Source organism: Embiotoca jacksoni, unplaced genomic scaffold (assembly GCF_022577435.1).
Source record: "Embiotoca jacksoni isolate LCO1_2020_lvr unplaced genomic scaffold, fEmbJac1.0.p SCAF_18, whole genome shotgun sequence".
NCBI classification, from domain to species: domain Eukaryota; kingdom Metazoa; phylum Chordata; class Actinopteri; family Embiotocidae; genus Embiotoca; species Embiotoca jacksoni.
This window is the reverse complement of record NW_027185318.1, coordinates 5236259-5245753: the sequence shown is the minus strand read 5'-3', so window position 1 is coordinate 5245753 and position 9495 is coordinate 5236259.

Sequence of the window (9495 nt, the reverse complement as noted above, 5' to 3'; positions counted from 1 at the left end):
GCTGAGAGAAGATTAGAGTTTGCACTTGGCTGGTATTACCACATGAGTCACTCATGCCCTCCATGTGACGTCTTAAGTAAGTTTCAAGCAGCAAAGACTCAAAGTAGACGATTAGCCACTGGCATAATGTATTCATCTTAATTCATGTAGTATTTTTCTTCTTGGAACTTTGAAGAGTGCAGTCCCATGACCTTAGGTGCACTGGAGATTAGTTTCAATTTCAAAACCACTCTGTGAAAAACTCATGCCTAATTAGTAGAGCTGGTAGTCCTTTTTCTAAAAAAGTATGGATAAAAGAGTGAATGAAAATTTGATATAAAGTGTTGCTGCTGTCTGTCTCTTTTATGTGATATTCAGGGTAGAAAATATCTTAACTGTAGTTCAAAGAACATATAAACAGGAGGACACGTCATACATGCATAGTTCCAAACACATGCAAATGCATACGTACACACGCATACACAAGATGCTACAGAGGCCCAATAGAAATGGGGAGAGTCTATGTCAGGGGAACAGGATGGATGCGAAGAGGTGCCAAAGACCACAGCACACTGTCTGTGCCAAGCAGAACTGAGCGCCCACTGCCATCCAAACATAAATAAAGTGCTTTTGGCTCCCTGCAGCCACCAGTGTGTGCCGTGCATCCGCCAAGCATGTTTTTTCTAACAAAGTTAAAAACAGGACAAATTTGATGCAATCACTTGCTGGAAATAAATATGTGCCACGTCTTGGACAGATAGGGTGTGAATCAGATGGTCGGTCAGTTATTAAGTTTCGTAACATAACTTCAGTATAGATTTGCTCTTCAGACTTTTAGAGCCTTGGAGGGAAATGATACAAATTGGGCACACCGCACAAGTTTCCTCCTTATTTACTTCTTTGCAGCTGCGCGGGATGCCAACAGGAGTTGCACATATTGAACCATATGAGCAACTTACTGATCCTCTCCACTGGAGAAATGAGTGTTAAATGTTAATCCACTGAGCTATTATTGCTGAGATCCACTCCTTAAATTCCCTCCATATCAACTAATGATGCTAAATTACTGCTAATCATGAAGGACACAAATCACCAATTCTGCTTGGTTATTATTTAATTTGTTTGTGCATCAGATTCTGTGTGTGTAAAGATGTGTGTGTGTGTGTGTGTGTGTGTGTGTGTGTGTGTGTGTGCGTGTGTGTGTGTGTGTGTGTGTGTGTGTGTGTGTGTACTGATGTTCCTGTTCCAAATAGCCTCAGGCTCTATCCCCACTCTTCACCCTTGTATCAGTGCTGACTGATTAAGGCCCTGATCTCCAGTGCTTCTTGAACAACGCTCACACCGACGATGCCGCCCTGGCCCATGACTCTTGGGTGGTTAAAAAGGCATATTGCCATAGCAACACAGCACTTCCTCTGCCAAGGAGTTGACCTGCTACTCACATGATCAGCCAAATTGTCTCCGTCTCTGTTTTGTCTCACTCGCTCTCTCTTCCTGACTCTCGCTGTCTCTCTGCCTCCTCATCTCACCTTCATCCATGCTGCCTCTGCTTGGTCTCTGATAGCTCCCTGCATATAGAGTAGGGTATAAAGCCCTATAAGCCCCTGCTCTACTCCATACCCCGTTTGGATACTATTGACTTTAATACCTTGAGATCAAAGTTTTAAATCCGGGAGTGGGGGGAATAAGCTGAAGGAATTCACAGTGGCAACAATCACCACTGCAAACACTCAAGTGCCAAATTGTACAAACATTTATACCACATTTGTGTGCCATTTCACAAAATGAGATACAGTGTACAATACAATACATTTGTACATTAGCATACGCTCAAACAAACTGTTTAAATATAAACAAATTCTACATTTATATTGACAACTAGAGAACGATGTACAGTAGATTTGTGCAATGTCTGTGAACTTGGTATCAAACCCACTGTGTGATTTGACCCAGCCTGATTTGGACCACCAAGATCCTCAGACTTGGTGTCAGGTCCACAGACTGCTTTCATGAAATCCATCTCTCCCATCAGCAGCAATAGAAACTTACTGGCTGACTTTCGGGCTAGCTGGCTGGCTGACTGACCGACTAAGTGAAACCTCAGCCTGCGATCGCTCTGATGTGGGGATTTCTTCCGGCACCGGCCACTCAGCTCCATTCCGGAGAAGGGACTCCAACAGGAAGTAACACATTAATAGAACAATCAGGTCCCTTGTTGGGGAGCTTTACACCGCCACAGCCTGCCATTAACACCGCTGGGAGATCTGGTCAGCTGATAGGGCCTGACACATGAAAGACTTTGCAGGTTGCAAATTCAAACTAAGGCCAGGGATAGCTGTATTTATTTGCATCTTTTGGGCTGAATATGCCAAAAAGTTGATATTGAGCAGCTGGCAAGCAATGAAATAGCTCCAACAGGTGTTTTGAAAGCAGTTCCTGCATGTAATAATGCTTAAATGCTTTAGAAATGGTGGTTTTATAGAAAAAGTCTCTTTTCTATTGGGAACAAATCCCATGAAAAGATCAAAACCAACATTGATCCGATCCTGAAATTATATTTCCCTTTTCCCCGTACTGTAACACCAGCAAAATATTATCACACAAAGTTAAAGCACAGAGGAAATCTGCTGTTTAAATGAAAGTTGATACTTAGACCTCTACAAATCCAAATCATGTCGCCAAACACGACAGCAAAGCCAAAAGCAAGTAATAACAAGGTCAACGACGTGTTTTTTATTCACCAACTCTTGTCTTGGTTTTAATGAATCCTCCCTGTGATGATGTCATGTGATCAGCATTATGTTCAAAATTCTCTGTGGCTAAACTATTATGGCTAACACTAATGTCCGCAATCACCAAGCAACCCAAACACCACAGACTAATAAAAATGACATGTAAATCTTCCCATGTCGCTAACCAAGCAGCTGATTCAGTGTTTGGCATACCTGGAATAGTACTTTTAAGATAACACTGTTTTGTTCTTGTCAGATAACGTGCATTTTGACATTAAAAAAATCTCCCTCCACTCCTTGAAATTCCTATCTAATGGGAGACTGGCTTTTCAAATATTTATTGTCAGGGCAGATATTCCAAATATTCAGTTTGGTTTCATCTGAAATGGGACTAAAGATGCTGTGAAATGACGGGACTCATTTTTACGACATAGAAGGACACAATACAAGATAAAATAAATAATAATAAAAACTACAAAAATCACAAAATCTCTTTCTTGCCACCTTCTCAGACGCTCTCCCTTCTCTCCATACTCTCTCCAACCCTTGGAGGGGAGGAGAGCACAGCCGTATGTGTGGCAGGTGGACTTCCTGTCTTTGTAATTAGAACCAAATTAGGTTAAACTGCAGTTCTTCCCTCAGCACACAGTCCATGGAGAGCCTCTGCCCCTGCACCTCCAGGCACACAGAATTAGCTGGGCCACACACTGGGAGCCTAATGGACAACCGTGTACACCATGGCTGGAAAACACCTCGCACCTGCACCTATCACACATCCCGCACGCTCTCATCATTAAACATTGCATTATATAGCTCCTGAGTGTTTACGCGGTCGGGCTGCTGCTGTTGTTGTGGTTGTGCAGGTGGGGTTGGGATGTGAATAAAGCCGGGGTCCTATTGGTGTGAGATGGAGTCTTTATTTTGGGTGTGAGCAGAGCTCTAATTGAAGACTGATGGATTTACATTAATTTCCTCCTCACACCTGCCTCCTTTATCTGCTCTCAGATAGCGCAGGAGCAATGGGTCTGCTGGCCAGCCCGCCAGCCTTTCTAGTATGAATAATGGGCAGAGCTGAGCCCATGCCTCTCTTCAACGTACACACAACCACACGGAACACTGTTACGCAGTGCAGTTGGTAGCACAGCAGCAAATGTACCTGAGAAACTGTGAAATCGAGCCTGTTTGGGCTGCCAATAAAAAAAAGAACAAAACAGGGAAGAGGACAGGTGCAGCTCCTCTCCTGCTGTTGTCTGTGTTCATTCCACACAACTCTGTCTGGTCAACAAAATGAGCAGCTTTTTCATGCTACAACACTGAAAACAATAGTAACCAAAATAAGTTTGTCCATATTTGGCAGTAATCCAGCACAAAAAAAAAAAAAAAAATCAATGATAATTAACCAGTGTCACTTTTTTAAGGCTGGAGGTTTGAAGTTTCAACATTCAACTGAGGCCAAAGTTACACCCATCCCTCATCTGTCTGTTTGGTGTTGGAGGGGGTATGTGACCTAACATGAAAACTGAAGGCTCGGAGGCCAGGGGCTAATGGTGAAGGGCCCCGAGCTGTCAGATGTGACTGACAGAGCTAACTGCTCCATAGAGATGCCAAAGAGGAAGAGAAGGAGGAGCTGTTGGGACAAAGCAAACTGCTCTGTATGGGGAGTCAGACTAGGGAGGAGGGTGAGGGTGGAGCAGGAGGATACGGAGTGGAGGCGGTAGGAAAAAGAAATGATGTAAAAAGAGGAGTATAATGTCTCCTCCAATGGTTCAGGGCAGACCCCGCCAGCTGGAGAATAATTGCTGAGTTGGGGAAGGGAGAGGAGAACAGGCTCACATGATTGACTTGTCATTGATCATAATCTTAATTGCATGCATCCAAATCCCCTGGGTGTGATTTGTCCACTTGGCAAGTGTGTAAATGAGTGTGTGTTTGTGAGTATGTTCGTGTATTCATGTGTGTTTATCTGCACATGCATGTACATATGTGTGTGTGTGTGTGTGTGTGTGTGTGTGTGTGTGTGTATTTGTCAGTGGTGTGATGGTAAACTACAGTAAACCTTTAAACACAGAGCCAAAGTGTTTTAGCTGAGTGTTACACGCGCGGCTCTTTAAAGGCCAAATTAATCATTTTGTTCGACTATATAAACTATAGGTACGGGTAAAATGACATAATAATGGAATATTAAATCATTTGAATTGCTTTAAATGATACATATAAATACAACCTTGACTGTGAGTATAATTATCTATGATTACAAGTTATCAAAGTTAAACTCCCCCCCCCCAACAGTGGATTAGTTGCATAAGCTTTTTTAAGTTGTATAATGTGGACATGAAAAGGCAGACATTATTTGCCAGTTGCCTTTACAATCAAAATCAAAATAAATAATTCACAGGTCTCGCAAAACATAAATCTTTAGAAAGCCATACCCTTCTTTTAGACTCTCAGAGTAAAGAAAATAAAGGCTGTGGGTAAAATGGAAATGCACTGTAAATGCTAGTGAACTGTTACATGGAGTTGGATGAGTAAGTGAACCCACTGCCTCATCTTTCTTTCCCAACACTGCCATGTATATGTTTCTTATTATTGACGTGACAGAAAACGATCAGAAAAATGATCTCATTCCTTCACTCGAACGCACACAACAAAGTGTCCAGTCATCCCCCATGTGTTTTCTAGTATTATGGAGGGATTGATGTGTTGTTAAAAAGCAATCCTACAGTGAGAAACTGACCTTTCTTTAATGCTTTCCTTTAGCATTTGCACAAATGGGATTTTCATGTACAGGCCCTGGTGAGCATTAACACAAAGGCCAACAACTGGAACAGTATTGCCAATGCCAATGGAATTACTGCGTGACGAGCAAGAAAAAATACACACCACCCTGTTCTATTGTACGCACTTGGATCACTTGCTTTAAATCATTCGCTGAAACTTGGGATAATATCTGTAGCTCTTGACATGTAGGCCTATTTGAAGCACTGTCTGTTTGTGTTATATATATGACTGCTTTTATCTTACAAAATGTCATGCAGAGGATGTGTCACCTAGAAGAGCAGTGCACGTGTCTGTGCATGTGGATGTGTAGTCATGTGTGGCGTTTGGTCATATAGCGGGAGATGTTCCTGTGTGCAAGTAACTCTAGGGAGCTCAGCTGTGGGACAGCGGGAGGGTCTACAACCCACTGGCCAGTCATGTGACCTTTGACACCGAACAACCATATGTTGTGCAAAACAGGAAAAGGCAAATACTGTGAAAAGTCCGCGTTTGAGAAAAGGTGGGAGTTGAGATGAAAATCACATGACAATTACGACTATATATGTATATACTGAACACACAATAATTCACTTTCACTCATTTTTCACTCCTGTAACAACCACCACCTCCATTGTATTAGAATGGAAGAAAGACACACATCTAGAAACCTGCACAAATTGTAATTTGGGTCAACTGACCCTATAAACAGATGGTAGTCCTGTGTGTACAAATACATGCCATGCAATGAGCACGTGTGTGTGTGTGTGTGTGTGTGTGTGTGTGTGTGTGTGTGTGTGTGTGTGTGTGTGTGTGTGTGTGTGTGTGTGTAAGTTACTAGGGGGACGAGTGGGAAAAGGGGGAGCGTGCGAGTGAGAGAGTATATGCGTCAGCTGCCCGAGAGAAGCAGGAAACAGGACAAGGTTAATGTTCTATGACAGACAGAAGCCAGCAACTCTCTTTAATGTTGCTCCCATTAGGGCGCTCCCGGTGCTCGCATCCCACTCTAGCATCCTTTAGAAGACGCCTCTGCCAACAACTGGTGGGAGAGCAGCAGCATGCCAGCTGCCAAACATGACATTTGCTGGCTAGGCCACTGAACCCCAGCGGGTGACATCTGCAGAGCAGCCTTTCATCCCCTCGTTGGGTACCTGTGTGGCCCCCGGCCCCTGAGAGCCAGGATGAATGCACTCACTCTTCCTCCCAGCTGGGTTCCTCATAGCCACAGGGCCGCAGCTCTGACACACATGCAGAAATACAGTGTGTATACACACACACACACACACACACACACACACACACACACACATTCCATAGACACATAAATGTGTAAGTACACGTGTTCATACACCCACACACAATCAAACGCACACTCACACAAAAGCACGGCACCTCTACCTCACAAACACCTTCACACAACAAACAGCTTCCAGCGTCAACATCTGCAGCTCTGGGGGATGCTTTTGTTTCCTCCTGTCGTTTCATCATCAGGGGCTGGCAGTCAAGTTGTGCTGCTATTGTTGTTATTTCAACCGCAGACCCCGCCGCAACTGGCAACTGGGGATGCTGTCTAATCCTCATCAGAGGTTGATCAAATATTCAAACGCAAGTTGGGGCCAGAGTGGGTGAACAACAGAAAAACAAACAAGCTGCGGAAGTCATAGAACTGGAGAAAAAGCAGGTACTCTTATGACGGAGGGTGACACAAACAGAAGCAACACGCCATTCAAAAAAACAAGTACGACCCCGACATCTGTCTACAAATGTATTTTACTTTGTGTTGCATCTTAATGATATATAAATCTGCTGATTTGCAACTCGTTGAGGTTTGCACATAAAAAGCTGGTATCATTTTACACGTGTTTGGAGACATTTACAATCTGTGAGTTATCAAAATGAAATGCTAAAATTGTTTTGCAAATTCCAATCATGAATCTAACAAAATGGTAATGTCCCACTTCTCATCTTAGTATTCCTGAATGGTGTGATGATATAGCTGATAGTCAGGACCGATAACTCTCAGATGTGCCTGCTTCATCATCAACAGTGGCAAAGTGTTCCTGTTTCTCCTCTCTATCTCTTTAATCAGGCTTGATCTTTGACCACTTGTTGTTATGAGTGGTTCCGTGTAGGGGTTCTGCTCCCGGCTGACATCCCATTAGCCCCACATTAGGAAATTCTAATCACTGTGCCACCGGGACGCTGGGACTCACAGCTCCTATTTCACTTAACCTCCAGCAGGAGAGATCAGACTCTGCGTCTCAATGTTTGTCCCTAATTACCTCCCTACAGTGAGCTGCCACACACAATTTAATCCAATTTTCATCCCCTCTCATCTTTAACATCTCACAACGCAGTCACACATGCATACAGTGGGGTATATCTACACACCATGCGCTTTCCACAGGTGCTGTAATCACAAGTTGGATTGGCATAATTCTATCAACACTTGAGATGACACCTTTCACTTTTTTGTTTTTAGGTTGCTCACATTTTTTAGCATGATCTTTGTTGCACATAAATCACAGTGCTGTAACAACCGTCCTCGTCTCTTCACCTGAAGTTGCGTGGCAACATGGTCTCCGGAAGGAACCACTTTTGTTCTCCTTGTAGGCAATAAAATGTAATATTCAAAACGATGGGTCAATAAATATATAGGCATGGGTAGTATGAGAAATGAGAAATCAAGACTAAAGTTTTGTTAATTTGTCAACATAAATTTAGTGATCCATAATTTGTTTCCTAAAAAGCCAATAACTCATATTCTAATGACCAAATTAATTCCTTAATTTGTGTTCAAAGCATTACAAATTTGTTCAATTTAAGTTGTTATCAAATATATATTCAGTCCATGGAGTTATTCATTTGTGACATAATAAAACCAGACTTAGCCCCTGAATTACTTATTTATTTCCCTCAATTTAAAGATGTAAGAGCGGCTACAGTGAACACTGTTATGTCGGTATTATAATTTGCACATTCGTGAGTAGGTGAAGGTCGATGTGACATAAATGTCATCATTTGTATAATAATGACAACCACGTACCCTCAGTTTGTCATGACCATGATGACTTGTCCGCTACAAAGGCACCAACTGCACACGCACAGGAAAACCAAAATGAATGCTGAATTTAAAGAGAGGCTGTGGGAAGAGGTTTGACGCTCCCTGCACTTCTACAATTTATGCAGTATAAAAACATGAAGACGAAAATTGCCCAGAATTTAGGAGTCTGTCTTCCGGTAGACACCGATCTGATGCCGCATGTGTGGCACGCGTCCTCCAAGAAGACCCCAGTGAGGAGTATAAACAGTGCTACTTTGCGTCCGCGGTGTCCGCAGCTGTCCTTGTAGGTCCTGAATTTGAAAGTGTTGGCTGGGAATTTTCTGGGCACAGTTGGCATCATCTCCGTGTGTCTACTGGGGTTTTCACTGGGTGTGGTTCTTTCTGATCCAAAGATCAGATGTCACTGTACTCGCCAAGCAGACTAAATGCCAAGTGATCTGTGGCAGTGCGAAGAAAGGCACACGACTACATGATGTAAATTTGTGTGCCAATATCTTCTTCTAAACTAGATTGTGAGTTTGTGTGTGTGTGTTGTGTGTGTGTGTGTGTGTGTGTGTGTGTGTGTGTGTGTGTGTGTGTGTGTGTGTGTGTGTGTGTGTGTGTGTGTGTGTTGAATTGCTTGCATTCCCGCCAGCCTGATTATGAGCAGGCATGCTTGTGCGCATATGTTTCTATATTTGCATGTTTACGTCTTGGTGTGTGCGTGTGTGGTTTAAAACCTGTGATGGCATCCCTACTTGTTATCCAGTGTAACACAGTCTTGGTCCTCATTATCATTTCTCCCTGGGCCTGTTCTGGTGTTCAGAGCCCCACCAGAGGGGCCTTTGGCTCGGTGGGAGAGGTGTTGGAGGCGGCCTGGCCCTGCTGTGCTCCTTCCTTCCCCCTCCACAGGGTGCCAGGCACAGCGTGTACCACTGGCAAGCCAAGCCTGACAATGAGACTGCCTGCACAGCCAACGCCGTGTTT